The sequence below is a fragment of the Dasypus novemcinctus genome, chromosome 16, assembly GCF_030445035.2.
Source record: "Dasypus novemcinctus isolate mDasNov1 chromosome 16, mDasNov1.1.hap2, whole genome shotgun sequence".
Lineage (NCBI taxonomy): Eukaryota > Metazoa > Chordata > Mammalia > Cingulata > Dasypodidae > Dasypus > Dasypus novemcinctus.
In genome coordinates, this window is record NC_080688.1 from 37,542,934 (window position 1) to 37,568,411 (window position 25,478).

General features: G+C 44.3%; 1 long non-coding RNA gene across 1 annotated transcript; it reads left to right on the plus strand.

The window, feature by feature from the left end:
* Positions 1-8,148: 8,148 nt before the first annotated feature.
* Positions 8,149-25,138, plus strand: LOC105746751 (uncharacterized). The gene is made up of 6 exons (XR_001119024.3): positions 8,149-8,254; positions 8,945-8,988; positions 9,776-9,990; positions 21,872-21,922; positions 23,491-23,576; positions 24,918-25,138. It is a non-coding gene; the product is annotated as an uncharacterized lncRNA (long non-coding RNA).
* Positions 25,139-25,478: the final 340 nt, after the last annotated feature.

Below are 25,478 nucleotides of genomic sequence, written 5' to 3' on the forward strand. Positions count from 1 at the left end.
TGGGATCCTAATCCTCTGTGGTGGATGCACTTACACACACACATACACACACACAGAGGTTTCATAAAATGGTTTCCTGAGGGGAGGCGTGAGTCTAAGAAGAATTAGCCTTGTTTGAGGTTTGGCTCTTAGACTTCCAGTTTCATTTTTTCCAAAGTGCTGTGCAATATATATATAACTCTGGTCAAGATGATGTGGGAAGTTTGGGGAACAAAGTACACAGTATGTTTTCTTGAAAGTGAAAAGGGAAATTCCATAAAAGTTCATTTTTGTTGTGTTTTTTTCCTTAAGTATCTTGAGATATAATTTACATACACAGTAAAATTCACCTGCTTTAGGTATGGGTCAATGGATTTCAATACGTGCATATAGTTGTGTGACAATTGCCACAACCAAATACAGAGCATTTCTATTACTCCAGAAGGTGCTTTTGTGACTTTTTGTTGTCAGTTCTCCCATCCCCAGCCCCTGGCCACCATGGATCAGTTTTATTTTCCTTGAGTTTTGCCTTTTCCTAGATGTCATATAAATGAAATCTTAAGAGTAAACGTCCTCTGAGCCTAATTGCTTTCACTTAGCATAATGCATCTGAGATTCATCCCTCTTGTTGCATGTATCAGTAATCTGTTCCTTTTTATTGCTAAGTAGATATTTATCCCATTGTATAGATGGCCACAATTTACTTATCTTTTTGTTGTTGTTGTTTGATTTGCACAATGTATAAAGTCATGTTTCCAAAAGCAATTTACTTATCTATTCAATAGTTGAACGGACTGTTGCTGGCTTTTTACTATATAATTAAGGTCATTACAAACATTCTTGTACAGGTTTTTGTGTGAACATGTTTTCATTAATTTTAGGTCTATTTCAAGAAACAAGATTGTTAGGTCATATGGTAAATGTGTGTTTAATTTTATAAGAAACTGAAACCTGTTTTCCAAAGTGGTTGTACTGTTTGCATCTTTATTATCAATAAGTAGGAGTTCCAGTTGCTCTGCATTCTCACTAGCACTTGACTGGGGGTCTCCTTTTCCTTTTTCTTTTGTTTCGGCCATTCAAATTGGTGCACAGTAGTATCTCATGGTCTTAATTTGCATTTCCCTAATGACCTCTGATTTTAAACATCTTTTTTTATCTTAAATATTTAATTCATCATTTCTTTTTTAAAATATATATATATTTTATTTATTTTTAAAAGATACTTAGATTACATAAAATGATACATAAAAAAATATAAGGGATTCCCATATGCCCCACTCCCCCCACCTTCCACTCTGCCCCCGCATTAACAACTTCTTTCACTAGTGTGGTACATTCATTGCAATTGATGAACACTTTTGGAGCATTGCCACTAAGCATGGATTATAGTTTACATAGTAGTTTACACTCTCTCCAATTTCACTCTGTAGGTTATGGCAGGATACATAATGCCTTTATCTGTCTTTGCAATGTCATTCGGGACAATTCCAAGTCCCAAAAATGCCCCCATATTACACCTCTTTTTACCTCTTCCTGCCTTCAGCAACTCCAGTGGCCATTGTCTCCGTATCAATGATATAATTTCATCCATTGCTAGAATCAATGATATAATTTCTTCCATTGCTAGACTCACAGTGAGTCTATAGTAGAACACCAGTAAGTGGTCCAATAAAATATGGACCACTCTAGTCCATAGTTTATTCCCCAATCCTGAGGATTCTAGGATCCCTTATGGCTGTTGGATGGGACTCTCTTGCTTGCAGTTGTAGACTTTCTCAGTTCCTTGGTATGGAGGTTGTCCATCCTCACCTTCTTGTTAGTTGTCCTGGGTGAGTCCAATGAACCGAACAGTGAGTGTTGCAACTCCGCTGAGGCTCAGGACCCAACTGGCACATGGACAGCCCAGAGATTCAAGTCTTTAGGACATATGCCCACAGACTCCAGTGCCAGCTAGAGGTTCAATAAAAGGGACAGAAGAGGCACCTGTAGAGAAGTCATATCTGAGTCCAGCTCTTTCACATTTGAGAGTAACTCATCATTTCTAATTTCAAAAAAATCATTTTTTGTTTACTTTTTTACTTCTGTGAAATTGAATAATTCTAATACACTGCTCAAACAGTGACTCCACCCAGACTACCATTTATGAATCTTTAAAACTGTCCTATTTCATTCTTTTTTAAAAATTTCTTTTGATTCTATTTTTTTAGTTTTCAAAAAATTGAAAATCTTTTAAATGTACTCATTTGTCATTCATATATCTTCTTTGGTCAAACGACTGTTCAAATATTTTGGCTTGTTGTCTTATTATTGAATCATAAGAGTTCTTTATATATTTTGGATATCAGTCCTTTATCAGATATGTCTTTTGCAAGTAAGTATTTTCTTCTGGTCTGTGACTTATCTTTTCATTTTCTTAATTTCATCTTTGGAGGAGCAGAAAATTTTAAATTGCAATACTTTTTTATTGTTTCGGCTGTTTGTGTCCTGGCTAAGGACTTGTTGTTTAACCCGAAAAGGTCACAAAGTTTTTTTCCTATCTTTTGTCTTAGAAATTTGACAGTTTTAGGCTTCACATTTAGGTTTATGATCCTTTCCAAGTTAACTCTTTGTGTTTGGTGCAAGGTGTGGGGAAAGGTTATTATTATTATTATTTTTTCACATTGGAGTATTCAATTGTTCTAGCATCATTTATTGAAACATAAAGGTGTTTTGTAACTTCTAATGCTTAAATCAATAAAGAATGTGAATTATTTCAGCTGCAGTCCAGGAGGGGATGCAGCCTAGAGGTGGCTGTTGAAAGGCTCTTGCTCCCCTGGCGTCTTCCTTGGAGACAACTGCCCTTCCTCTTGCTAAGTGGTTACAGCTGAGGGCTGTGGAGGCAGGGCTCCATCAGGCAGGGGCCAGCGTGGGTTTCCGTGACTGGTGTCAAGGCTGAGCAAGAATCACTGCGGCATCCTCACCAGCATGGAGTCTTCAGTCCTCCGTCAGCAGCCTGGGGAAAAGCATTTGTTTGGGACTCTTTCTTGCAAAAGGTTTGGTGTGAAAACATGAAACGCTCTTCTCTGTGGCGCAGCATAAGATTTTGGTGGGTCTGGAGACCTCTCCCCACCAGGATGACATTTCTGTGCCCCTGGAAACATGAACTACTCTGCTTCTCTCTTTTTCAGAAGAAGGATTCCAAGGCTGAAAGAGACTAAGGCATGTACTGAAGGTCATGTAACACATTAGTCCCTCTGGCCACAAATTTGTTATCTGCAGACTTGACTATGCAACTCCCTCCCAGATCTCTGTTTAGATGACTCCCAGCTCCTCAAATTCATCATGTCCAAATTGGAATTAAGTATTCTCCCTCCTGCCCTTCACCTCCCCACCATTCTTTTTTTAAAAATTCACTCATTTGGGAAGTGGACCTGGCCCAGTGGTTGGGGTGTCCGTCTACCACATGGGAGGTCCAAGGTTCAAACCCCGGGCCTCCTTGACCCGTGTGATGAGCTGGCCCATGCGGAGTGCTATGCGCACAAGGAGTGCCGTGCCACGTAGGGGTGTCCCCCGTGTAGGGGAGCCCCACACGCAAGGAGTGCGCCCCATAAGGAGAGCCGCCCAGCGCGAAAGAAAGTGCAGCCTGCCCAGGAGTGGCACCACATACACGGAGAGCTGACACAGCAAGATGATGCAACAAGAAGAAACACAGATTCCCAGTGCTGCTGATAAGGAAAGACGAGGTCACAGAGCAGACAACTGGGGGGGCGGGTAGGGGCAGGGAAGGGAAGAGAAATTTAAAAAAAAATAAGTCTTTAAAAAAAAATTCACTCATTTATTTAATCATTTTTAAACCAATATTTTTAAAGCATCAACTTCATGCTAAGCACTTTAGCAGGCTTTTTGTCATGATCCCCTCTCTTAGTAATGTTCCACCAACCCCAGGGCTGCGTTCTCAACACGCTCCTCTCCTTCACCTCCTCACAGCTCCGTCGTCAGTTCCGCTGAGCCTACCTTCCCACAGCTGTTCTGGCTGAGCTGTCCTTTCTGTCCCCTCCTGGTGCTGCCCTGATTCAGAAAGTCAACCTCTAACACTTGGACCTCCGAAATGTCCTCCTAGCTCTCCTACCTCCCCCCAGATCTTCTTTAATTAAGCTATTGTCTACTCGGCTGCCAAAGTGACCTTTCTAGAACGCAGTCTTGATAATGTCACTCTTCAGTTTAGGACTCCTTAATGGCTCCACCTCACCTTCCAATAAAGGTCCGACACTTCAGCTCAGCACCCCTGTCCCTGCCTTGGCTGGCCATTTGCCAGCCTGCCCTTTATACTTCGGCAGTAAAGAGCCCTTATTCTATGTCTGGTTTCTCTCCTATATGACAGCAATCACACTGTAACAATTTGTTGACACACCTGTCTTCCTCACTAGATGGTGAAGGGCTTGAGGGCAGGGACTTTCTTTTGCTTGTTGAATCATACCACACAGGGCTGGGTACAAAGTCATTACCATCATCCACTTGATCAACATTTATTGAGCATCTACCATCACATGTCTAATTTAAAGCATATATTGGGGGAAACGGACTTGGCCCAGTGGCTAGGGCGTCCGTCTACTACATGGGAGGGCCATGGTTCAAACCCCGGGCCTACTTGACCCATGTGGAATTGGCCCATGCGCAGTGCTGATGCGCGCAAGGAGTGCCCTGCCACACAGGGGTGTCCCCGCGTAGGGGAGCCCCACGCGCAAGGAGTGCACCCATAAGGAGAGCCGCCCAGCGCGAAAGAAAGTGCAGCCTGTCCAGGAATGGCGCCGCCCACACTTCCCGTGCCCCTGACGACAACAGAAGCGGACAAAGAAACAAGACGCAGCAAATAGACACAGAGAACAGACAGCCGGGGGAGGGAGGGAATTAAATAAATAAAAATAAATCTTTAAAAAAATAAAAAATAAAGCATATATTGGAATGCCATGTTGTCTGTTTGCCAGAGTCTTGATAAATTTAAACTGAAGATTAGGAATGATCTATTTTAGGATAGTCCTATATGCCGACTATTCTGGGGTCACTTTCCAAAGTGAAAAATGGCTGTAACAGAAAACACTGGCATCCGACACGCTCAGGTGGGAATAGTCGTAGGTCCTGCCCAGGGGTCCGTTTTGCCGTCTGGAAAGTGTGGCAGATCAGGAGTTGAGGCCTTTGGAGGTGTTCAGGTTGCTTTGGGCGTCAACTAAAGAGATAGGTGGTGACAGCAAAGCCTGGCCCAGACAGTACTCATTATTTTGTGCCGCATCTCCTGGCATGGTTTGCTTCGTCTGTTCCCAGTGTGGCTTAATTGCATCATAGTGCAGCCTGTCTCCTCCCTGGCTTCCTCCCCTCTCAGAACATTGCTCATTTGCCTGAAGGCACCTAGATACCATCGTGCCTTCCTGCTCTAGGCATGCCAAGTCCACCTGCCTGCAACGGGCTGCTCCTGCTCTCCACCTGATGGACTCTGTGTTTAGCTTTGTTTTCTGCGTGTGCTGTGTGCACATGGGTGCATGTGTGTGCATGTACATTTTTTACACTCCTTGATCTTGCTCAAATGCCTCCTCATCTATGGAATTTTCCCCAGCTCCTCCAGGAAGAGTTAACCCCTCATTACCATGCCTTGCTGAGAGCACAGTTCACATTATTGGCATGACCCCTCTTGGTGTTTCCCCATGTAAACTCTGGGTCCCCCTGAGTACAGGGACTGTGACTTGGTCTTCTTGTCCCCCAGCCTACCACAGTGCATGGCACAGAATATGCCTTAATAAATATACAAACATTAGTATTAAATCTGTCACTCACTCCATTCATTCATCCAATCAGCCTCTCAGAGGCTGTTATCTACTTTTCCTAACCTACCTCCCATCCAGTACAGACAAACAGCTTTGACAGACAAAAGCCATTCCTGAGGGCTGCCCCAACCCTAAAGTCAATTCTCCCACATTCCTTCCTGAACCCTTTCTCAGACTGCATCTCTTCCCAATCCCATTCTTCTTTAGAATGCCTTTATCTGTTTTTTAAATTCAGATTTCGCCCGTATAACCATCTGGTGTATTATAGAAGTGGTTTTCTGGAAAAGGCTCATTTCTACTTCAAAGATGAGCTTCCTAATGGTGTCCAAGGCTATGGTTTCCATACTGAGAAAATGAATCTCATTAGCCATATCTTGAAGAGGAGGAAAAACTAGGTAGGAGAGAAACCTGGGGTAAAATGAGACTATTTTGAGAAGCAGGAGAAGAGGAGACCCTAAGGCCCCAAATAGGAGAAAGCAAGGGGTGGAGTGGTTCAGGCTGCTCAGAGGACGCTGGGTTCTGGGTTAGAGAAGATTCAGGGTGAAATTCCCAGTCCTGTTCAGCAGCCCTTCCCCGTTGGCACCCATGCATCTCTCTGGATTCCGCTCCTTATTCCCTGCCCCTATCTTTCAAGCTAGAACCAGTGCACCCCTCCCCCCGCCCCAGAGCCTATATCCTCCCCATCACGGGTCTGTCACTGTCTGTCCTGTGCTTCTTCAAAGTATCTCTAGAAACGGACCATTTTCTCTTTTCCATCACTTCGCCCCCTAGGGCTGATCACTCTTTGCTCTGGGTCCTGCATCTTGCTGCAGTCCAGTGTTCCAAACGGTCACCCCCAGCGATGTCCACCCTCAGTTAAAGAAATGCTTTCTTGCATTCCAGACCCTTCGCCGTGTGCTCCTCCCTGCGGCTTACGGTGCTGTCTACAGTTGCACGAGCCACCCCCCCCGCCCCCCGACTGCCCCTCACTGGCCGAGGTGTCTTTCTCCTCTCCACTTATCTGAACCCTTCCATCTATTCAAGGACTGACTCCATCCCGGTCTCATCTCGGCTTCTCTGCGTACCTATCGAGTGTGACTGTCACTGCAGCGGAAGGCACCACCATCCTGTTGCTGGTTAAAATTTTATCACTTTCAGCCAAAAAAGAAAAAAAGCCTTTGCAAAATTCACAGAGCCCTGCTATCCGTAACATAAGTTTCAGAAAACCAAAATGGAACAAAGTTAAAGCAAATTTCTAAGTGCAAGGAGAGGCTGTTAGCACTGGGTTGTTTTCTAATTATCCCATGTGTGTTACTTTTGGCTCCCCAATTTGTCCGCTGTTGCTAGAGGGTTCTCTGAATCCCCCGCTGAGTTTCATTCAGGGGTGGGCTCAGAGGTGATGCTCACTCAAGGCACGCTAATTGATTTATTGATTGATTCATTCAGCCTTTGACAAATGTTTATTTGCTGCCCGCAGAGAAACCCCAAGTAGGCCTTTATTTCTCTGCCCAAACTGCACCGAAATTCAATGTAAGCATCCAACTCCTGAAAGAGGACTTTGGTCAAACGAAAGCAACTGAGAACAGGTTCTGCCGCCTCCAGCTCGCCTTGAGCAGGAGCCAAGCTCAGCAGGCCGGGCGCCCGCGTGGAGAGGTCGCTGGCTGCGTTCTGTTTGCTCAGTCATAACCTTCCCGAGGCACATGCCTGTTGGTGAGAACTCGGCCTTAAAAAGTCAACAGAAGGCTTCTGGCTGGTTCTCCAGGAGCACTGGGCTGCTGCTGCAGCCAGCGCAGACCCAGAGCGTCCTGCCCTCCATTTCAGCAATAGCACTGCACGGGGTGTCCCCTCTTGGCCTTTCCCTCTTAGAATCGGGGCCCGAGGTCAGGGCTGGGTGTTCCCCGTAGCCTCCTGGGGCTGCTGGTGTGGGCTGCGGCTGCTGCTCCCTCCTCTCCACCTGGGTTTAGCTCCCAGCGTCCAAGTGGACGCTGAGGGCTTCAGGGTAACGACCGAGGCAAAGGAAAGCGCTTGGCAGTGGAAATGCACACCTACCTTCAGTTCAGGTATAACAGCCTAGTCAATGATTACATATTTTTATTATTTACCTGGAAAAAATTCCCAGGAAAAAAAAAAAAAAAAGAGGACACTTGATCCTCCCTCCCGCCGGCTGGCCAACGTGTAGGGCTTGTGGGGTACTTTTCTGGCCTTGTCGGAACATCTGGAAGTGCTGGCTTCTGGGGCTGAGCCGAGAGCAGAGCGGTCGGTGTGGGGGGAGGCCTGAGTCTCTCAGGGCTCAGCCTGTAAGAGGGTCTTCCAGCCAGAGGGAGGCCGCAAGCCAGGCAACTCTCCCAGCCTCCAAATGACAAAGGTTGCATTTACACCTGGCCAGGTTTAATCATCTACCATTTCCAAACACTGCAGGCTAACAACCGGCTGGACTGAAAACCATAAATAAAAAAAAAAAATCACCAATCGGAGACGGCACAACTGGAAGGAGGGAAGAGGTGGGCTGGTGTTTTGCTCCAGAGGTCCCTGGGTGGGGGCCATGGGTGAGAGCCCTGGGTTGGGGCTCTGGGTGGGGGTCCCTGGCCAGGGTCCCTGGGTGGGAGTACCTGGGCAGGGGGGCCTGAGTGAGGGCCCTGACTGAGGAGCCTGGGTTGGGGGGGGGGGACCCCTGAAGAGGCTGAGCTGGTTCCCCAGTCGCCGCAGCCCAGTTGCCCTGAGCCCCTCGAGGAATCGGGCCCCTCTGGACCTGGCCTGCCTTTCTCTTCACCCTCCAAGAAAAAAGTCTCTCGGCCATGGGCTCTCTTGGGGGCTTGCAGAGGGGGTGGTGCCGGGTACCACCGTTACTTACATGCCATTGCCTTCTGGTTGGAGGAGCCCAAGCTGTTCCTCTGTCACCAAATCAGGCGGCCGGGCCCAGGGGCTGTTGGCTTCTGCCCGCCCCCCCCCCCGCCGTGCCTGACATCCCGGGGTCACCACTCGGCCCCAGCACACGCTTGTGGCTTTGGGCCAACGCCCTCCCTCTGTGAGCCTCTGCCTCCCCGTCTGAAACGCAGGTGGTAACAGGGTTATTGTCAGGGTTAAGTACAGTAATGTCATTATTGTCATTCTATGGCAAGAACACCAGTGTTCAGCTTTCGCCGTGCGTGGGCTCAGCGCACGCAAATCTAAACAACGATGTTTGAATGTAGGTGAAGGAGAGCCTTGGAGGCGCCGGTGCTCTCGGGAAAATCGGGTATGTCTTAACGCTTCACACGTTGCTTTGAACACACCGTGAGGGCCATAGGTCTTCCCTGATGAATAGGATCTTTATAATAAAGAATTTTATTGCAGAGGGAAGATCAATCCTTTGGGTAATTAAACAAATATTTATTGAATGTCCGCGACGGGCACGACGCTATGGTGAGAGCAGGGGATGCAGGCCCTCCTCCCTCAATAAATTTACCGTCTCGATGAGGGAGACAAGACACACATGTCAACAGAGAACGAGCAACTCAAGTAACGTATGTCAAATGCCAAGTGAGCTGCATTGTAGAACAAATGCATTCGTGTTTTATCTCTACTCTCTCCTTACAGACAGAAGCCCCATCTGTCTTGCTCATCGCAATATTCCCTTGCTCCCCTCTGCATGGCAGTTACAGCTTACAGGTTACCTGCGATGCCCCAGCCCTGTCGTGAGGCCTTGGTCCCTGTTACTCCTTTAAGCCTGACATCACCGCTATAATGTAGATACTAAGCCATTTTTAGGATGAGGACCTTGAGGTCCCGATAAATTAAAGAACTCGCTTGAAGCTCCCGGGGTACGCTCATTCCCACCCCACAGAGGCAAGCATATATGAGGCACCCCTCCCCTCTGTAGCCCTCGCCCTGTCTAGCGCTGTGCTTGGCACATGGGGCAGGAAAACGTGTTTTCGGGACGTCCACCAATGTTCCAGACACGTGTGTTGGGCACCGTCCACCGGCTATCCCATGCAATCCTCAAAAGTTCCAGTGAGGTAAGTAGCAGGATCTTCTTATCCCAGGGAGCAAACGGGCTCAGGGATGGCCAGGAGCTCACCGAGGTTCCAGGCTGGTAAGGATGCGGCCTGAGTGGACCCACATAGCCATGGACTGACCAGGACTGGGACAAATGCTCGGAGCTCAGAGGATGGAAGTGGTGAAGGAAGTATTTGCCAAGAAGCAGGATGTCCACTGGATTCCAAAGAAGGAGCCAGATTCAGATAAGCAGAGAATGTAGGTGAGCTGGAATTGGGGGGTAGGGTAGGGTGGAGGGAGATGCCTGCAGAGAAGGCTGGTTTGCCCCAGCAGGCCAGCCACAGTGAATGATACCTGCAGGTAGTTGCTGGTACAGTAAAAAAAAAAAAAAAAAGATAGATTGCAGACAGTTTTTGGAGGTCTTGAGTACCAGGCAAAGACCTTGAAGGAGCAGGCTCCACAGAAATAAACTGGCTGTGTTGTGAGTGCTTAATGTTCCTTGCTCTCTTGACAGGTCTAAACATTTAATAAGTCTGGCCTGGTCTTTAATTCCTTCAAGCTATAGTCATATTGAATTGCAATAATATCGTTAATCAAGGCCACTGGAAAATAGCACAAAATGTTTGCTCTGTGGGGCATGGGAAGATGTAAAAACCTTGCAGCAAAATGCTAGGGTTTACCGATTTCCTTCCCTCCCTTCCTCTTTTTGTGCTCTTGAGGGAAAGGGATACTTCGAAGTTGTGCTACCTTGTAGCACATCACTGAGGAAACAGCAAGGCTTAGGCCTTTTCAGACCCTAACAGGTGAGTTTGATGTTGCTAGGGAGTGTTCATTTCAGTGCCACGTGCCCTGGGGTACTGGATCAGAGCTACCCTGAGCCATCACTGTTTATTTGGGCTTCCGGTTGTGTGTGTGTGACCTTTGACACAGACCCTTAACTCTCTTTGTTTCTCCACCTACTGAAAAGTGTATCATAATTGTTCGGCTTACCTTGCTCTCAGGGATTTGGTGATGAATAAATTGGTACTTGCTGAAGGCTAGTGGGAACCTAGATACTCAACGCCCAAACCCCTCTTCTTTGTCATGTTACAGTGAAGTCAGGATGAGGGATGGGGGAAGGGATAGGACAGTGGTGTGATGGAGGAAGTAAAGACAGTTGCTTGCTTTTTGTTGGTGCTCTGTATTTTGTTTGCTGTGTTTTCTGGACAGTTGGAAAGTTTTTTTAAAAAGATCGGAAACTTTGGTATCTTAAAACCTTTGCTTGATTTAAAGTATATGCAGGTTGCCAAAGTCAAAAGTTGGAAGAAAATGTGGTATTTGGCTCTCTAATTTAGTATGTAATGCTTTATATTTCTTTTTCTTTCATTTTGGGGGAACACACTGGCTTTAATGTTTTTTTTTTAGGAGGAAAGACAAAAATAGCTCCTTATGCTACGAAAAAATATTTGTTAGATGGTCCTTAGTAGCTAAGGTAGAATTTTCTTTCATTTTTACTCAGCCTGGAAAAAGTCAAATCTGAAGTGTATACAGTGCTAATAATGGGGTCACATGGAACTTAGAATGAAGGAACAGACCTCTCAGAAAATATGTTGGAGATATTCCTCAAAACTCCATGGATTTTCCAAATGTATATTTTAAAACCTTTGACTAAAGCAAGCCAGCCTCCTTGTTTTTCTGTCCTCTATCAAGATTCAAACTAACTCGGCCACCCACTGATAGGAATCTGTAAATAGACTAAATCCTCCCTTTGAACACGCTGGTCCCTAACTTGCTATCTTATGAAAATGTTTGAGAGATGACAACATCAGAGGGCTCCGCAGAGACTAACTCATCTGTCCTCTGCTAAGGAGACTGGTGGCGGCTACAGGTCTTCTGGAAAGGAAAGGGAAAGCAAAGGAATTATAGTGCACAAAATATGCTTGCAAAGAATCTGGCTTCCCTGACCCCTCCCCATCACTTTGTGTGTGTGAGAGAGTGTGTGTGTGAGTGTGGAGGCAGAGAGGGGATACTGATACCCCAGAGATCTGTATTTCCACTTAGCCTTGTGGTAGGAAGTCAAAACATGGAAAATGGAAAAAAAAAATTTTTTTTGGATCACCAGAGACTTTACTTGGGTTCTCAGAATGAGTACAATGACAAAGATAATATATATTTTTAATTTTCACACAACTAAGGCACAATTAGTCCATCTACCTTTTTCGCTCATTTTCCAGTGGTTCTTATTTCCTCTCATATCTTTATTCCATTTTTTCTCTTTAAGTGGATTCTTTTTCTCCCACCTTCTTTGCTTTTTCTTTCATCATCTCTTTTCTATTTCCCAATTTTTAGTTTTCCCCTATTTTTGCTAATTCTACTATTGGACTTTCCCGCTCCTGTCCATTCCTCCCATGCTGCTCCCCCCAGAAACTGTAAGGCAGAGAACTTGACCCAGAGCGTGGCCAGAAATATCAGTTACTGTAGCCCATGTGTCCAGGGTTTTGAATTTGTTCTGAACTCTGAACTCAGCATCGTGATTTTAATAATTGCTGCCCAAACAGAGAAGGTTGTCTTTCTAATTGTGGGTGAGCTGGAAAGGCACAAAAGAATCAAATGTGTGGCAAAGAGTTAGTGAGGAGGTTGGGTTGGAAAAACAAATAAGAAGTTGCCTTCCCTTCTGCAATTGAAGGTGACTTTCATTCTTGGTACCTGGTGGCTACAGTAGAGATTCTCAAAATTTCTAAATTTGAGGTGAAGCTTTAGAAGCAATTTTCAAGTGATATCATAAAGCCCCTGCAAAAAACTGGTAAAATAACCAGTGTGGGGCTAGTGAAGTCAGGAGAAAAGAGGGGGCCTAAGCAAAGAACCCTCTGGATATCCTTTCTCATGTTCAACCTCAGTACCTGTAAACCCAAAGCCAGTCACTGTTCTCTGTCCTCCTTATACTTGTAGCCATGGTTCCAGCAAAGCAGGGGTTCTAGCGCAATAGTTAAGGTTCTAGAGTTAGACTAGTTTTGAATTCTAGCAACTACGGTTCAGTCACAGCAACTGAAAATATGTGCAATCGGTACCTGTTGTTAAACAAGGAAATTGAAGTAAAACAGCTGGCAATGTGTCTGACACATAATAAGGGCTCAAGTTGTTAATATTGATGAAGTCCAAAGTCTCAACAAGACTTGAAGGAGAACTTCATGGACACATATTCCTCTCTGTTCCATAGAGAGTCAGAGAAATTCAAACCACACCCGAAAGCACAACAATTGCCCTGCTCCCCAGGCCTGAACCCCACCTAACTTGGCCCAATTCACAAAGAGCCGGGGACTACTTTGGAGGAAAGGGAGAGAAAGTCTTTTACTGTCATGATAGACATTTCCCTGTTACATCTATTACCTATTACAGTGTGACAAACCACCCCAATAAGCACTGGCTGAAAATAACAGCCATCGTTATTTGCTCATGGCTCTGAGGGGCAGCAACTTGGGTGGGGCCAACTGGACAGTTCTTCTGGTCGTGCCTGGATCAGCTGGGACAAAGGTCTCAGATGGCTTCACTCACATGTCTGGCTGATGTGCTGGCTGTTAACTGGGCCTCTCTCTTCCTGTGGTCTGTCATCCTCAAGGAGGCTAGTCTGGAATTTTTTTATAAGGTGGCAGCATTCCACGAAAGCAGGAGCAGAAACTGTGGGGCCTCTTGAAACCTAGATGTGGAAGTTACGCAATGTCACTTCTGCCACAATCTGTTGAAGGCCTCTTCAGATTCAAAGGGTAGGGAAATAGATGCTACTGCTTGATAGGAAACAAGAATGTCAAACTGCAAAGAGCACACATAAAGGGATGGGAGAAATTATTGTTTCCATTTTTGCAAATAATGAGTGCAAAGTCCACTCTGAACAAAAAAAAAATCACATCCTTCCCCCATGAAAAGCACTCTCCCTCAGAAAACTCCTTCCTTTAGGGCATTAGGCTTGACATCCAGAATACAGTCATAGAAATTAGGTCCAGATCTAGAGAAGGTTCCTCTGGTACCTCATAAAGAGTTTTTTCTGGTCTGACTTCTGTGGATGAAGATTCCTGTGAACAGGTTCTCTGCAGTGTCCTGCCCCTAAAGATACTTGCACAAAACTGATCAGTTTTGAGAGATCATTAGTGCCCTTGAATTGGTCTCTGTGGGTGTGAAACAAATAGTGAGAATTTGAATTGGTCCCTCTTATTGTAGTATTGAAATTAAGTCTACTTAATTTATCCAGTCATGTTCATACCCTGATTTTATATTCTTGTATCTATCAATAAACATTGTGATACTTGAAAACAAAACAAAACAACAACCCTTGTAGACACTCAGAGTCAAAAAATGGGAAGAACTGGAGACACATAGCAGTCACTCATCTATGGCAAGCCCAGCTGGGCACATGTTTTCAGAGAAGAGAAAGATAAGGGGAAGGAAATTTCCTTGATTAGGACCCTGTTTTGCTTCCTGGAAGTGGTTCCCTAGTCCATTCTTCTCCTTGATTCTTCTTCTGTCCTCTGGGCTCTTGGTCCACTCTCTGAGATGTTATTTCCTTTTCTCTAAAAATGGCACAAGTTTTCAGTTCAGTAACTTTCCAGACTGCTTCCTGCTTATAAAAATTCAGAGACCCAGAGGCCTCTTTATATTTTGAACTAACTCTGTCCTTTTTAGTTTAATCTGATACAACTCCTTTAAAAACGGTGTGGATTTCTGGTATATCAGTTTATAATTCACTTCATTAGACAAATCACTTCTTCCTCTGGGCAGCAAGTCAAGGGGTTGTAGGAAAATGGCTTTAAGATTCTTAGAGCTCTTTTGTTTAGCAAACGGGGTTTTCAAGGCTTTTTTGAGGCATTGACAGAGGGTTTTAAAGTCACATCCTTGCATTTATCTTTTCCTGAAGCTGTTTCTTACTCCAAGAATCTTTTGTCAACTGGCAAGGGCTGGCAATGAAAAATGGTTTTATTATTCAATTAGCCATGTACCAGGCCCTCTATATTCCCTCTCTATTCTGTTTGCAAACCGACTAGTTCCTCCTGTAACTTATCTCTCTTTTCAAGACAGAATTCTCCTTACTTAGATTTACAGTTCATTAGGTACTTAAAAGACATTTTTTTCCAAGTTACTGCAGGCAGCATTTTTGACAATTATTCTGTCACGACAAAAAAGCAGGTTGCCCTTTTCTCCTAATCTCTTTGTAGCAAATTTCCTCACTGCATTTCCAGCTTCCACGAACACTTTTCTCATCATATTCTCAGTTTCAACATTCCACCTGGCCCCAAAGTCAATATCACACGTTTTAGATTTTCTATGGCAGCACCCCACTCCCGGTACCAATTTCTACATCAGTTATCTATTGCTACATAACAAACTTTCTGAAAACTTTAAACAATAACCATTTTATTTGCCCACAATTCTTTGGGTTAGCAATTTGGGCTGGGCTTGGCTGGGCATTTTTTCCACTGGTCCCGTCTGGGATCACTTATGTGGCCTGTGTGAGCTGGTATGTGAGCCAGGACTGGATGGCTGAAGATGGTCTCACTCACATGCCTGTGGCTGATGCTGGTTATCACCTGGGCCTTTCTCCATGTGGTCTCTCATTCTCACAGAGTCTGGCCTGGGCTTCAGCATTGCAAGAGCGCAAGAGTAGAAGCTGTAAGGCATCTTAGGCCTAAGTTTAGAAGCCATGCAATGTCATTTCTGTTACATTCTATTGGTCAAAGTAACTTAGGCAGCTAGCCCAGATTCAAGAGTCAGGGAATGGATTTCACCTAGCATCGGAGGAATGGCAAAGTCATATTATATAGGGTGAGTATGTAGAGATGGGAGGGGATGTCTCTGCCAACCATCTACCACAATCACAGTCTTGAACAGAATGTTCAAAGCCCATCCATCCTCCCACAATTCTATATATCCCACAAAATATTACTTCTCCTATTTATATTATATTCTCCATTATGTGTACTCCATTATCTGAGCTTCTTCCACCCTACCCTAATTCAATTACCATTGACTGCTTAGGCTAAAAGTATTCCAGCATCAACTTAAAACAAAATCCCTGAGTCGCGCTCTACTGCCCACCTTTCTCATGAAAAGCCAATAAAAAGACAAGGCCTTCCTGTAGTAAATTCTCTCCTAGGCACTCCTGTCTATTTTCCATAAGATTCTACACACACAAGTCACTGTTTAACTTCCGGGGTATTATATTTTACTGTCTGATATCTTAGTCATTTCCAACATCCTGGGAATAAAGGTAGGGGAGTAGGTAACAATTATTATCCCTGACACACTGCCAAATCCATGGCTTGGTTGGAAAGAAAACCAGCCATTCCTGACTCCCTATTGTCTCTCTTATTTGAGTTAGAATATGAATAAAATGTTTTATTGAAGATTTGCTTGAATTCTTCATGGTTACTCTAATCATTACAAAGTTACGCAGCTAACCAATTTTTACCAAAGCTGGTTTAAATTGTGAAGGCATTTTCTTAAAGTGTAAACATACATCATCATGATGAATAATCTATCACAGAGATTAAATTACATCAAACCTTTAGGAGTGACCAGAAATTAACTGGGAAATAAGAACATTATAAGGGAACAATGAAAACTTTGTCACATTTGACTACAAATTAAACAATTCTGCAATTGTCCTTCTAACAAAACAACACAAGACAACAACAAAAAAAAAAAAAGCAAAAGAAAACAAAACCGAAAAAATACTTTCTACCTAAAACAGCCTCAGTAATGCTGAGTTTTTCCATGCTCCCTGCGTGTCCTTGGTCCACATTCCCAGCTGCCTTTTATGATTCCTAATGCCTGTTTACTTCCAGAAGAAGCAAGCAAAAGGAAACAGTGAAGGGCACCTCTTTCAACATTAACCTTGACAAAAGTTTTGCCCCATTCAGTCCATCTTCTCTATTTATTCAGCACCAACTGGGCACCCAAAACCCTCACAGGGGTTGTAGAGGAGGCAGCAGGAGTTAGAACAATTAGGAAACAGCTCTTGCGTGAAACTTTTACAGGCAATTTTACAATTCCATACTGGTAAAGCAGAGGAATTTAATTCCTGATAGGCATGATTTATTTTGTTGGGCATCCTCTGGGCAGTTGTACTCTGTGTAAGAGGCAACATAATGTGGAGGTTAAGCCTGGACTCAGGAGACTGACTGCCTGCGTTTGAGTCTGGCATCACTACTTGCCCCAACAATCTGTGCCTCAGTTTCTTCATCTGTAAAATGGGAGTAATAATGGTACCTCCCTCTTGAAGTTGTTGTGATTACAACTTGAAGTCGTTGGGAAGTTAAATGATTACAAGCATGCTTGGTACTCAAAAAGCTACATATGTTTAGTAAATTAGTTAAAAATAAGGATAAATTAAAAACCTCTACGATGGACCTGTACATAAAGAGAACATTAATATATTAGAATAGCTGGTCCACCTCAAAGGGGTATTGTGAACATGGGCTTTGGCCTCTAGTGCGTGTCCTTGCTGAGAAAAAAAGAAAACATTTTCTGAGGCCTAAGATGAGACCATATAATATTTCAGGGTGCTCCTTGAGGATACGGCCCAAATTATTCTTTTACCTGGGGCATTCCACTCTCCCATTCCCGCTTCTTCATGGGAGATGGTGTAATTTTGTCTTTTAAGCACCTGGGCTTTGAAGTGAGGTCAGCCTCAAGGTCAAGCCATGACTTGAGCTCTGAGAAAGTAAAGCAGGTCTCAGTTTCCTCATCTGTGGGGTTTAATGCGATGGTTAGAACAGATGGACAAATAAAGTACATAGCCCTTGACTCAATAACATTATAATAATTATTATTGTTAATGTTTCCCTTAATCTCAGATCGTGCTCTCCAAACTGAAACCGTGTGAAAACAGGGACTTTCTCTCACTCTTCTTTCAGGCTCAGCAATGCTCATTTACAAATAATCAGCTCATGATTATTGTGGAGACTATAATAGTGATTGATGCCAGAATTTCTGAAGGGTTTTTTTTGAAAACCAAAGAAAAAACAAAAAAAATCCTCGCCTGGTACATTCCAGAAGATCCATTCCGAGGCCAAAAGGGAAGTGGAGATACGGAGGAAGCCTGAGCTTTTCTTATGCAAAAAATTCTTCTGTCAAGAAGAGTCTCTGTTTTTGGCTTTCTGAGAAAATCACCTGCCTTCTTTTGGGCCCTGGCTTTCTCATTTTAAAATTGAGGGATTATCTTTAAGGTTCTCTTTACCTCTGAGAGACTCAGGGAAGACCCAGCTGTCCCAGATGGAACTGGTTCCAGCCAGATCATCCATCCACTCAATACTAGTGAGGAAACTAAACAGAGTCAAGATGAGGAATTTCCTTTCAATGAATATCTTGTAATTATGCTGATTTCCAGTCACGTAATCAGTCTAAAAGCAAATCCCATCTCAATGGAATTTATAAAAGGATTAGGAAATGGAGAAAAGGGGGCCAAGTTAGCAAACCCATTTAATTTAATCTAAGCCCATTTCCCTTCATCCTTCACTATTTCTTAACTGAATAGGGTGGAGAGCACAAATGATTCCCTCGCTTCCACGTCTGCATTTAGTTTTCTTTATTCTTAATGGCTACACATCTGACCTCTTCGGGGTCCCTAATAAAGAATCTCTGGACGTGGCCTGTGTTGATGCCTGAAAAACAAGAAAGACTTAGGTAAAATCTTTAGGTCTTACTCTGGGGAAAGGACTTACCGTGGTACCTGTGGCGTTGGTATCGAAACCATTTTCTGCTTTGCTGTCTTGTTTTATTTTTGTAAATGACTGCAACTTCCCAATGATAAACTGTGTCAAATGAAATTCCACTCAATCTGACGAATATTTAGATAAGTACATAGATCTTTATCTTCATGGATTGAGTTTATATATAAATTAACTGCTGTCAATTTATCAAATGTCAACCACATACAACACCCCTCCCCAAGATTTGACTCTGGGTGCAGTTCTCTTCCTTCCTGTCTCCCTTTTGCCCTCCTTCTCTCCTTCCTTTCCTACCTCCTTCCCTTCCTCCCTCCCTTCTTTCCTCCCTCCCTCCCTCTCTCCCTTTATAAATTTTATTTTTAGAGCAGTTGTAGGTTTGCAGAAAAATTATGGAGAAAGTACAGAGTCCCCATATGCCCTTCTTGAGCAATGCACACACACACAGTTTGCCCTATTATTAACATTTTGTATGTATACCACATTTGCTACAACTGATGAACCAATATTACTATTGTTATGTTATTAACTAAAGTCCTAGTTTACAGTAGGATTCATTCCTTGTGTTGCAGTTTTACGTGGTTTAAAAAAATTTTTTTAATGTGGTAACATATACAACATAAAATTTCCCATTTTAACCACTTTCAAGTATACAGTTCAGTGTTGTTAATCACACTCACAATGTTATGCTACCATCATGGGCCAAGTTATGTACAAAATACTAAAGCAGTTTGAAAGGACAATTTCCAGTTTTTCATCTTTGACTTTTTGTTTTAACCTTGGAGAAGGCAAAAAAAGATAGGAAGTTAATTAATTTTAAAATGGTGCAGGCATTTGTGCAGGTATCATAGACATTTAAGCACTTCACATGCACGAAAGAAAGGTATCTTTATGAGTATCCTCCCAAATGGGTGATGTCCGCGCACAGACTTCTTGTTCAGAAAGCTTATTTTTGCACATTTTACAATTTTCAAACTGCAGTTCTAATTCTCCCAGCAAAGTTTGATATTGTCATCACTATTAAAGATGAGGAAGTTGGGGTGTGAAAAGTTCAAGGGACACCCCCCAAGGTTTCACTGCTTCTGGTGTCTCCACTGCTCACTGGACCACACAATCAGAGCTTACAGGGCAGCAGCAAGGAGTTGGATTCCCTGTGCTACCAAGGCTACTTCAGATTTCTTCCTGGTTCTCAGACTCCAAAGCTCAGCCTTACCTTGGATCGGATGATACCGTCATCAAGGTCTTTACCTTCCAACTTTTTAATTGCTCCCTTGCCCACCAGTCTCCACTCCGGACTTATGAACTTGAGGGCAAGGACTTTTCCCATCTTTGCTTCCCTAATGCCCAGTATAGTGTCTGACCTGTACAGGCACTCGATAAATGTCTATTAGTGGACAATTAAAGAAATGAATTCACCTCCTTAGGCAAATCCAAAACTTTTTTTTAAATTATTGCTTTTATTTTTTATTTTTTTTAAAGATTTATTTATTTATTTAATTCCCCCCTCCCCCGGTTGTGTGTTTTCTGTGTCTATTTGCTGCGTCTTATTTCTTTGTCCGCTTCTGTTGTCGTCAGCGGCACGGGAAGTGTGGGCGGCGCCATTCCTGGGCAGGCTGCTCTTTCTTTTCACGCTGGGCGGCTCTCCTTACGGGGTGCACTCCTTGCACGTGGGGCTCCCCTACGCGGGGGACACCCCTGCGTGGCACGGCACTCCTTGCGTGCATCAGCACTGCACATGGGCCAGCTCCACATGGGTCAAGGAGGCCCGGGGTTTGAACCGCGGACCTCCCATGTGGTAGACAGACGCCCTAACCACTGGGCCAAGTCCGCTTCCCAGAATCCAAAACTTATAAAATATCTTACAAGGGCTGCAACTTCTGCATTTAAATATTTTAGTGGAATTACAATTCTGACTATTCCCGATAAGAGAGAATTAAGGGGTTTTGTATATAAAGCCCTTGATCTTTCCTTAGCCAAATGTACTCCTTTTATTCTCCTCGAAGTCCTGGAATCTTATGAATCAACAGATATTTGAGTATCTGCTATGCACGAGGCACTGTGCTAGGCACTGAGGGAATCAAAGAAATGCAAGAGGTGACCTCTCAAGGAATTTATAGCTTTGTGGGAGGACTGGCTTTTCTTTGTCCTTGCAAGGTCCTTCCGTGGAGTTTATCATATGAATAATAGTTGCAGGGATGGGATGAACCATAACAGAATGAACATGAAGAAGTTTTCCAAAAAGACACCAAATTGTCCATTTAAGGGCTTATGTTTCAAAGCCCTCGGCAAGGACTTGGAGACAAGCATACCCTTTACGAGTTAATTCTCCAGATAAATTAAAGGAACACGACAGAACCCACACGTTACTAAATGCAGGACTTGGGGAAGTGTGTGCAATAGTAACCCTTTCATCTTCAAGGCGAGGAAAAAAAAATGGCATGGGTCCCCGACAGACAAGCCATAAATTTCAGGCTTGAGCCCCACCAGAGCTGCCTCCTAAATACGGCCCTAATCAGTGCTGTCAGGCTCTCGTCCCTGCGAGCCACACAACATGAAAGGAGTTCTTCTCAAGTTCCCAGGGGTAGTCCTACCTCTTCTGGAAGCAGCTTTAACTCTCCAAAGGGCTCCAACATCAGAATGTGACAAGCTCCCCGAAGACCAGTGGGGACAGCGGAGAACCCCTCGTGATCAGAAGAGCAGGTTCTCCTGGAACCAGGCTTCCTTCCTTGTAAGACCCTGCTGCAGGCAGGGAGAAGAGAGCAGACTTCTGTGGGGTTCTGTTGTTTAGAGTTAAGTAATTGGGCTTAGAAAGCCAAAATAGACCTTTAAAGGCCCTGCCGTTGCAGAATACAAAAAGAGAATTGCTTTGGCGTTGCCAGACCCATTTTCTCTTCCTATTTATTTATTTATTTATTTATTTATTTTTGAGGTGCTGGGGCTGGGGATTGAACTGGGGACCTGGATGTGGGAAGCTGCAGCTCCACCACTGGGCCACGTTGGCTTTCCAAGTTGGTTTTTTCGTTTGTTTTGCTTGTTGTTTGTTTTTAGGGGGCACCGGGGACCAAACTCAGGTCCTCGCATGTGGGAAGCAGGAGATCAACTGCTTAAGCCACATTTGCTCCCCTTTATTTATTTATTTTTAATGCCTTAACTTTTCTATTCTGATGGTACCAAAAGTTACATAAATAGCTATGCAGGTTCGGACCTATTTATGTTTTATTTGTTTATTAGAGAAGTAGTGGGTTTAAAAACAATCATGCATAAAACACAGGATTCCCATATACCACCCTATTATTAATACTTTGCATTGGTGTGTGGCCATTTATGCAATTTAAACAATGATGGCCAACATTTATTAAATGCTTACTACCTGCCAGGCACTGTTGTAAATGCAACAACCCTGTGTGGCAGGTACTACGATTACCACTCCCCCCCCTCCCCATTTTACAGATGGGAAAACCGAGACACAGAGAAATTAAGAACTGCCCTAGGACACAGCTGGTAAGTGATGAAGTTGGGATTTGAACCCAGCTCATCTGACTCCAGACTTCCTGGCGAAGCACTAACGCATAGTGGTTTTCAGTTGCTCAAATGGGGATGGTTCATATTTCTAAGAAAGGAAAAACCAAGGCATGAAATAGAAAATTCTTTCTGAACGTATATTTGGATCCTTGGATTCTGAGGGCACAAAGCCAAGAGGGATTGGCAGGCCACGTCTTCTGCTGGTCGTCACAGTCCGAGACGTCAGAGGGAAGTAGGCATCCTGCTACCCCAGCCTCGGCCCCTCCCCAGCTGCAGCGTCTGACCTGCTCATAGGAAAACGGAGACACCTCAATTGGGACTGAAAGTGTCCTGTGTGTTAGGTATGGTGGTGGGCGGTGGAGGCAACTGAGGCATCATGGTTAGTGAGTATAAACTATGGATTTTGGTTAAGCACTTAGAAGAAAGAGTTCGCTAGACATAAACCAGTGGGTATTTTAAAAGGATAGTATTGGCTGAAATAGTTAAGAGACAGAATAAAGTCTCTGGTAACCATATCATTAATGTAGATGAAGAATCTGTACCCAAAACAGTGCTACGTATTTCACAAAGATACATATGTATTCTTGGGGGCCTCTGAAGGGGAAAGGATTGGGAATGGGAATCGGAAAAATTTACAGAAGAGAGGGGAAAACGCAATCTGGGAATGAATGGTCCCTGTGGGGAATGTGGAAAGTATGTTGTTCAATGTCATCCATTCATTCACTCATTTTTCTAACAAACGCCGTCCTCACGGCCATGGGATGAGCCAGGGTTGTGGAGTCAAAGGGCAAAGGCTCTGGGATCAGGCAGACCTGAGTTCTAACCCTCGCTGCACATGGACTGGTGGTGAGCTTGCATAATATCTCTAAGACCAGATTTCCTAGCCTGCAAAATGAGAGTAACTCCTATTTCAAAGGGTCGTTGGGAGTTAAGCCTGCAAAGCTCCTTGTACCCAGTTCTTGACCCAGAGTGCATCCAAACAAGGCCTCGGTGAGCAATAACTACCATGTCTTCTACATTAATGATTGAAACAAAAAAGGCCCTGCTTTCTGGTGCAAGAGAAGCTTAAACAAATGTGTGTACAGAAAAAGAGTTTAATGATGGAAATTAGTGTGATGAAAGAAAAAGTGTAAGGTGCTATGAGATCATTTAAAACATTCTGAACTTCATCTGGGGAGCTGTAGTTGTAATGATAGAGGTGTTTAAAATCTTGGCTATCTTATAATCAAGTTGGGGAGACCAGCCATGCTGTCCTCAGGACGCAGGCAGCCGATATAGGCTGAGGGTCAGCCGGTGAGGTGCCAAGGGGTATAGAGACCTCAGCGGGCTGACCTGAGCAACCAGAGCCCGATGTTTCCAGAAGAGGAGGAGGTCTGGAGTGCAGGTTGTGAGCAAGCGATGGTAAAGGCTGGAAGGTAGGACTATGAACGGACCTACCCTGGGGACTGGGAAATGAGCTGAGAAAGCTGGTCTGTGCAGCGCCCAACTTTGTTCAACCCATGCTACCTTTTGATAAACATAAGACTCTTGTGCCCCCTTCCCTCCAGCTGCCCTGGAAATGCTGATTGCCTCCCTGAGTTGGGTGGGCTCCGGGTTTTCTTCCATGGATCTCCACTAGCCAAGATTTCAGCAGGTATTTCTTTCTAGAGTTTATATTGAGACAGCAATAGACATTTGTTTTCATTTTCCACTTGTCAAACTATCGCGTTTAATATGCTTTTCAAACTACACCTACCCCTCTCCTGATATTCCAAAATTCCCTTCTCCCCATTCCTGATGCTCCACCCTCAGCCACGGTCCTGATTTTTCCCCTAGACCCTCGGCAAAATAAGTAGAAGGGGTGGAGGGGGAGATAAGCAACTCTCAAAGTAGGTTAGGGCCAGATAACAGAGGGCTTTAAATGGTGCTAATGTCACCACGATTTAACTATCCCACCGGGGGATGCAAATTCTTACAGGAGATGGACAAAGGGGGGCCTTGTAGGAGCATAGAGGAGTGAAATGTGCTCCCTTCTGAGGGGCCCTCCTCCGCAAGCTCGCCCTCAGTCCTTGCTGATGATGGGAGGAGGGAGCCTGATGAAAGGGCTTGGTTTGGGCAACCTTTCGGCTGGGGAGTTGGGATTCTGGTCTTCTACATCTGCCTCTGAAGCCACTGGCTTCCTGTAGTCCAGAAAACCAGAAGAAAAGGATCCCTCCCATTCTGTAAGCTTATTGTCTTTAGTTCTAACCTGGGTTCTCTAGGTTGTACTGGGGGTTGGGGGGAAGCTTCTGCAGGCCATTTTGATACTACAAATGTCAGAACAAAATTAAAACATTGACTGGGATAAGGATGCATAGGTCCTTTGCTTTGGGCAAAGATATAGAATTATGTCTACCCATTGCGGTGCCACTGGTCATCTATGCTGATCCCAAAGATTACTTAATAAATGCAGTTTGTTTGCTAGACAGGATCTTGAAAGGACATGAAGTCCATGGGATAGTAATATAATAGGTAGTGGTTGAGCAAAGATTGAGATCCCCTGTTCTAAAAGTTTTATTGAATAATTGAGAGGACAATCAAGTTCTGCTAAGCAGGAGGGAAAAAGGCTATGGAGAGACCTTCTTAAATTTTAAACATGGCAATGCCACCTTGTACCCACGGAAAGGTCATAGTCAAGATCAAGGAACCCAGGAGAAGAGAAAGCAAGGCAAAGGTGTCCTCCCACTTATTTCTGCTTGTCTCTGAATGGGGTCACCAGGTACAAACAACCTGAGGAACACATTTGAGTTTCCATCAGTTTCCTATTTGAATTTGGCTTTAGTTGATACCTACCCATTGCTGCACTAGTAGTACAGTGTTCGCAAGGACAAGTGAAACACCGTCTCTCCACACTTGCCCCTACCCCACTCCCAGTCCAGAGAAGCCATATTCAGGTTAGCTCTGTTCAGGTGTTAGCATTTGCTTTCATTAATTTTTCTTTTTTTCTTTTTTTGAGGTACCAGGGCTGGGGATTGAACCCAGGACCTTGTACATGGGAAGCTGGCACTCTCAACCACTAAGTCACATCGGCTCCCCTGAGGTGGCTTCTTCATTTGCTTGGTTTTTTGTTTGTTTTTTGGAGGCACTGGGAACCGAACCTTGGACCTCTCATGTGGGAAGCTGGCGTTTAACTGCTTGAGCCACATCCTCTCCCCTCTCATTAAATTTTGATGATAAGGAAGTCTCTCTTTCTTCAGCCACCCATTTTCCCATCCATCCATTCAATAAATGTTCTTTGTGCAAGGTATTGTGGGGGATGTGTGGGCATCCATCTCCCATTCCAAGGTCCACGAAGTTGTTGATACCCTCAGCATTGCAATAACAACTCAAGGAAAGTAATGCGGATGATCACTCTGAGACTATTACAATTATGAGTGTCTTTAATTAGCCAGATTTTGGTGCTGGGGTTGGAAGCCTCCTTGTCCTGACTGCCTGGGAGAGGAGTAAGGAGAGAAATGAGGAGGTGGCTGTCCATAGGTGCAGAGGTGCCCAGAGGAGGTGAGGGCTAGGCATAGTT